The sequence below is a fragment of the Cryptomeria japonica genome, chromosome 3, assembly GCF_030272615.1.
Source record: "Cryptomeria japonica chromosome 3, Sugi_1.0, whole genome shotgun sequence".
NCBI lineage: Eukaryota > Viridiplantae > Streptophyta > Pinopsida > Cupressales > Cupressaceae > Cryptomeria > Cryptomeria japonica.
Genome location: NC_081407.1, coordinates 69,111,072 through 69,117,248, shown reverse-complemented (window position 1 = coordinate 69,117,248; position 6,177 = coordinate 69,111,072). Strand labels below are relative to the sequence as shown.

The following is a 6,177-nucleotide window of genomic DNA, read 5'->3' as shown; positions in this document are numbered from 1 at the left end:
TTACAACAGTTGTGACAAACAGACTACTATAAACCGTTATAGCAAACTAAATGATAGAGAAAAAAATGAACTTACAGAATGTACAACCATTAAAAAGGTAACCGTCATGTTTGTCTCAAAGGTACTACCTATATGCTGTTTAAGCATTACCATGCCTGGAATAAACCGCAATTTACCAAACTACTTATATCGGGGAATCTGCTCATACAAACGTCTTCTTTTATTTTCGGATTTTTACGTTCTAGCAGATTATTCTAATCTAAACCCCACAGCTACAAAAACTTTCTCGTTAACACATCTGTGAAAAAGCACCTGTCCAAACAAATCAACACTGCAATAGGTTTCATTTACTACTTACAACTATTTTTTCATATGCTATCATTCCAACGGGTTATGAAAGATACTAAAAATCTTTATTATAAATTTTACTGCCAGATCCCAAATCTACGGTGCAATATAAAACCCCTACGAGACCAATGATTTAGCATATACATTTTTACCAAAATAAGTTTATCCATTGAACTACTGTTCTGTTCATAGGAATTTTTCCCTACTTCGCGGCAATATTAGAGTAATATACTATCAATTGAGAGATAAGTGGCAATGGCATGTCAAGGTTTTTCTCTGTTTTATTTTGAGGTTTCCTGTATAGCAAAAGAAATTGGGCACTTAAGTTTTTATCTGTACGTAGTTTTTCTCTGTTTTCCATTTTGTTAAAATATTTGCTTGTCTCCAACTCATAAGAACCAAAACTCTTTTAAAGACTTTGGACGTTTCAAAACTCATTTAGTCCATAGAGTGTTGGGAAAAGGTGTTGAGATAATAAAACATGAAGGAAAAAGAGAGACATGATATCCCCCATAATGCAGAAGCTCTTGTCAAGGAAGTATGCCTGGAAACAAAAGATGATCCCATGCCTACAAGCAACACATCTCCCATTAGGTAGAAACAAGTCCATTGAATGATGAAACACAATCTCCAAATGCCCAATTAAAAGAAGGAAGTCTCCAAATGTAAATGAACACAATCTTAGTTGAGTTTGATCATGATTGTATACAATCATTATCAAACTCAACCAAGAAATGTGACAAATCAAGTGAATGAGGGAACTCATCAATGTCAGTCTCCAAAGACAATGTAGATGATTAAACGGGCCATGTTGAAACCCATGTTGCCAAAAATGCGTCGGGAGAATGTTGTTTCACATTTCAATGGTCGAGATATGTTTCTCTGTCATGAATGGTCATTTCCAAATTTCAATGAGTGCACTTTTAGCCGTTTCTCACAGTTAGAGAAATTTAAGAGTAGGAGAGTTTAAGTATTGGTTTTCTAACAATTGCAATAAATGGTTATTAATATTTCTTAACTACCAACTATGCCTTTAGAAGTAAAAAGAGTATGGGCGAGTTAACCATTGTTTTTTTAAATGATTAAACTTGTAGATTGGGGCACTTATCCATTAGTTTTTAATCCTTGTTTTTTATTAATGATTAAATTATTTCACACGTGTTATATTTAAAAAAATAAGTTTATTATTTTGACATCACAAGTATGGAAATTCTCAAAATGGTTTTGATTATATTTAATCATGTAGTATAAAATAATTTATGTTTTAATATTACTTTATTTAATTGATATGCACATATATCCAATTTTATTATAAGATCTTATCACATGAATAAAAACATAAATTGATGTACATAACCTTTTGTTGGTGTAAATTATGTCTCATAATTACACTTTACTTAAGTTGACTTAGGGAAATGCATTTCATAGTAGTTTGGATATGAGACATTTAGGGAAGTGTGCACATTGGGATGATGTATGCAGGAGAAATTTCACCTTTTGTGGTCTTATCTTGTTACATTCCACCTTCGGTGGGTGATTTGTAGGATATTAGAGTTGTTGGAATGTGTTGTTGTCATTGATGTCAACATATTCCTGTGTTTCTTGTGTTTTGGTGTTGTAGAGTGTTGGTTTGGTTGCATATATGTTGATGCAGAATAATGAGTTAGATACTTATCTCTAATTGATTCAGTATGAGTTTCAGTGTTCCAGAAGGTGTTTTGATCGAGTTATGTGATCTGGTGTGATGATTGGTTCTTCTGTTGGTTTTGTATTGCAGAGTTGTGATTTCTGGTTTGTATGGCTCCTGAATTGATTCTTTATATTGTGCGGATTTTGGAGAGTGTTTGGGATGTTTATGTGTGTTCTCAATTCAGGTGGTTCATGATTTGGAACTTCACAAGCGTATCTTTCAATTGTTGTTGGTGTTCTTGAGCTTAGGTGATGAAATGATGATTCTAGTTATCCGAGTTGTTGCGGTCGTTGCGGAGGAATTCACGTTGCTTGTTGGTGTTTCTAGATTGTGTGCTATGTGTTTTGGTGGTTTGCATTGATCGTGGTGCGCGTTATTGAAGATCTTATTGGTCTGGTGGTATTCTTTGTGTTATACAACTTTTTGGCCGATCTGATAGTTGTTGCGTGTTGCAGATGATTTTGATGAGGTATTCGATGGTGTTGCATGTTCGAGGATTTGATTTGGGTCCATGCCATGTCCTTGCCGACATTGTATTGGTCCGCATATTGATTTATATATATCGTGTGATGTAATTTTGTAATTAGGTCTTATGTGTTGAGCCAATCTTGAGAGTAAGGTTGATGAATTGTATAAATACATGTAATATTTATTTGTGAGATGTATATGCATGTGTGAATATTGTTTTGATCCTTCAGTAGCATAGGAGAAAAGCGAAGAAGTGCGAAAGAGTGTGCAGAAGTGTGAAGAGCAGAGTTTGAGTAAATGTGCTTAATTGGAATTGTGATCAAGCATTTGGAGATGCTATTCTTTCAGTTCATGTAATCTAGATTGTTGTCCGATCTTTGTAAGGCAGTGAGCCTTCTTAAGGTTGTAGCCCTTTGTTGTTTTGAGCAGTGAGCTCTAGGCAGTGTGCATGAATGCATGTGCATTCCCCATTGTAATATTTACACATACTACTGCAAAGTATCATCATATTATGCGTAGGTTCTCACCGTGGTTTTTCCTAGATCGAGTTTTCCACGTCAAAAATTTGTTTGTCATGTGTGTTGTTAATGTGGTGTTTATCTTTGTTATTGTTGTTCTTGACCAGATCTGAAGTTGAGGTTAATTTGTTTAAGTTTGGTGAAAACTGATTCACCCCCCTCTCAATTTTTCTGTATTGTTGTTGCCAACATGATCCACCTCTTGTGGAATATTTTATTATTTCTCCTACCTACTCCTACCTACCTTCACCTACCCTTGTTTCTCATTGAGCCACAAGTCATTATTGTGTGCTTACATATGCATATGGCCTTGCCTTTATAAGCAGGCTCATTTACATTGTATGTAATTTTTCAACAATTTCAATCAATCAACTCATTCAGTTGGGTATTTTGCATAATTGATAGGAATACCGTTTATTCTTGTCACATATTTTGTTCTCTCTTGTTTGTGCTACTAATTGGACTCTAGATCTTGGCAAATTTTCACACCTTTAAATACCCCGTTTTTTGTCACATTGTCATTGCCATTGCCTTTCTTTTTTTTGGTAACATAGGTTGAAACTGTCATCAAATAGGAGTAAAATCCCCTCAAGTATGTCTCCCAAATTTGCAAGATGAGACTCCACAAACAAGTTAAATACTTGTCAAATACTCATCCAACATAGCAAGATCTAAAAAACTATGATCAACTTGCTCAAGGGTAGAACTCAAATCTAAAGAAGCAGGAGATGGAGAAGGAAGATCAACACTAGTCTCAAGAACACTAAGTTTCAAATGACCAAATTTCTCCTCACAAACATGGTTTACCCTTGATGGAAGGGTGTGAACATCCACCAAAGGAATATTATCATTAGGAAAAAAATGAGAAAAGGTATACAATTGTGATGCATGATCAACCATTTTTGTAGCGATGATATCTCTAGTTTCCTTATCTCTAATGAATACATGATTAGGAGTGAACTCAACTATTCTACATTATGCACCATGAGTAAATTGATAAATTGAAAGGAGAGTAGTGATCAAGGAGGGTACACAAAGAACATCATTAAATGATATTGTTGACCACTAAAATTACTTTTAGGACTACAACCTTATGGGAAACTCAGTGATGGGGGACTTGCGTGTTTTCACTGAGTAACCTTCGAGATTTTAGAAGCCAACTCTTCATTTGGGGGGGGAAAAAGGAAGGAAATGAACATTGAAAGCAAAACTATTCTAAAGCAATGCGCCGAACTGATTTTGATGCAATAAGGGGCACAAAGAACTTCACATACATGTTATTCTGAGGCCCATTCAACAATCTACATGCCCAGAACCACGATTAAGATATAAGCAAAAACCCTTTTAACATAAAGCAATACATACCATGTATCCACCAGATAACAAGTGCTAAAACATAGTTTAATCGATAGAGTATTAGGCATATATTTCTAAAGTTACAACAAAATTTCACAGATGCACATAAAACTATCCAATGCACACTGAATATCAGCAATCACAAAGGCTGCAGGCACAGTTTGATTATCTTGTCTCCAGAAATACAAAACAACAGATTAAAGGCTAAAATCCTATAGAATATCAGTGTATCTTTTAAAATAGGTTATGAACCCCATTACAATACGCCCGTAGGCTTATATAATGAAAATATCTTTGATCTGAAACAACAATTGCAGCCAAATGGGATTTTGCATGCTCGTCGCGTGTTCGTCATCATCAAGGAGGTTGTTGCAACCGTCCAGATTGTAATCGTTGTTTTCCTTTCATGCGCGTGACATGGACACCACCTGGAAATTCCCTTTCTTTGTTGCAACCGCTAGATCATGCGGGCTTTTACTTTTCCTTCATTCGTGCCCTCTGATTTCACTATGCGACGCCTCCCACGACCTTTCACCCCCGAAAGAAACAATGGCGTGCTTTTGAAATATCCCCGGCTAAAAAAATCTCTGGGCCACGCTTTGTCGACATGCGACAAGCGGACGAAGCTCTTGGAGCCCTCTTTCCCTTCGTCGTCGTTGAACACCCCGCGGTGCTGACATGTGGCACCCCCGTGTGCCTTCGGGAGAGTGCGAAGCCACGGTCCTGCGAGAAACTTGTTAGGTTCTTGAGACAACTGAGAGGGGGGAGGGGTGAATCAGTTGTCAACAAATTTCAAACCAAAAACAACTTAACCAATTTAATGCTTAATACCGGTAAACCAGTTAAGTATGCTGGTAGACAGTGTTAACAGTTAATTGCTATACCGGTAAAGATTAATGCATGAAACATAAACATAAAGTCATCCACAACACATAACACCAATGTTTGTACGTGGAAACCCTGTAAGGGGAAAAACCACGGTGGGAAACCTTACCCACAATCAGATGATACTACTGCAGATAGTAAGTGTACATAAATGGGGTCTGCACATGTAGAAAGACCAATAGACTAGAGCTCACTGCTCAATCACAAAAAGGGAGTCACACTGACTACAGTTGGATGGTTAAATCCAATAAGAATATACTGCACAAAATAGCATCTTCATATGCTGGATTTAGTACCGGTGTAATGCTGATATGCTTCTTAAAAAACCTAGCTTCACCTTCAAATGATGTCTTCGTGTATAGCTCTGCTTAATCTCGCATATACCTTCTCACAATTCTTTTTCGCATTCCACATTCGATCTTACAAATAAGATCTTACATTTATACCATAACCTAAGACCAATTTTAGTAGGTCAGCTCTACAAGATATTACAATAAAACATTTTACAAACAATATGATATCCGATGCAATAACCGATTAAACATGTCGGCTTAATGCATTTACAACAATAATAAATCATCTCCATAGCGTGCCATGCTGATCTGGAAAAGATAAACCTGCTGGTGTAACCCTAGGTAACCCTGGACCTATTTGCCGGTAAAAGCAAATATGCAAATATGAATATACCAATGATTAATTCTTCAAAACAAAGTGTCCACACAATGTCTTCGACATTACCAAGTGTCTTCCATATCATTCCAAGTGCTGGTGATCATTATATCCTGCCGGTGAACCATATACTAGTAACTGTGCAATAGTTACTTGTTTGCCGGTGAATGCTGCTGGATCTCCAAAGTGCTAGTGTTTTAGTAGGTGTTGACATCAATGACAAAACCATACCAAAATACCAAC

General features: G+C 36.4%; 1 long non-coding RNA gene across 1 annotated transcript; it reads left to right on the top strand.

Annotated features, from left to right (window-relative positions):
* Positions 1-1,685: 1,685 nt before the first annotated feature.
* LOC131032420 (uncharacterized) lies at positions 1,686-2,621 on the top strand. The gene is made up of 2 exons (XR_009103447.1): positions 1,686-2,404; positions 2,494-2,621. It is a non-coding gene; the product is annotated as an uncharacterized LOC131032420 (long non-coding RNA).
* The last annotated feature ends 3,556 nt before the right edge of the window (positions 2,622-6,177 follow it).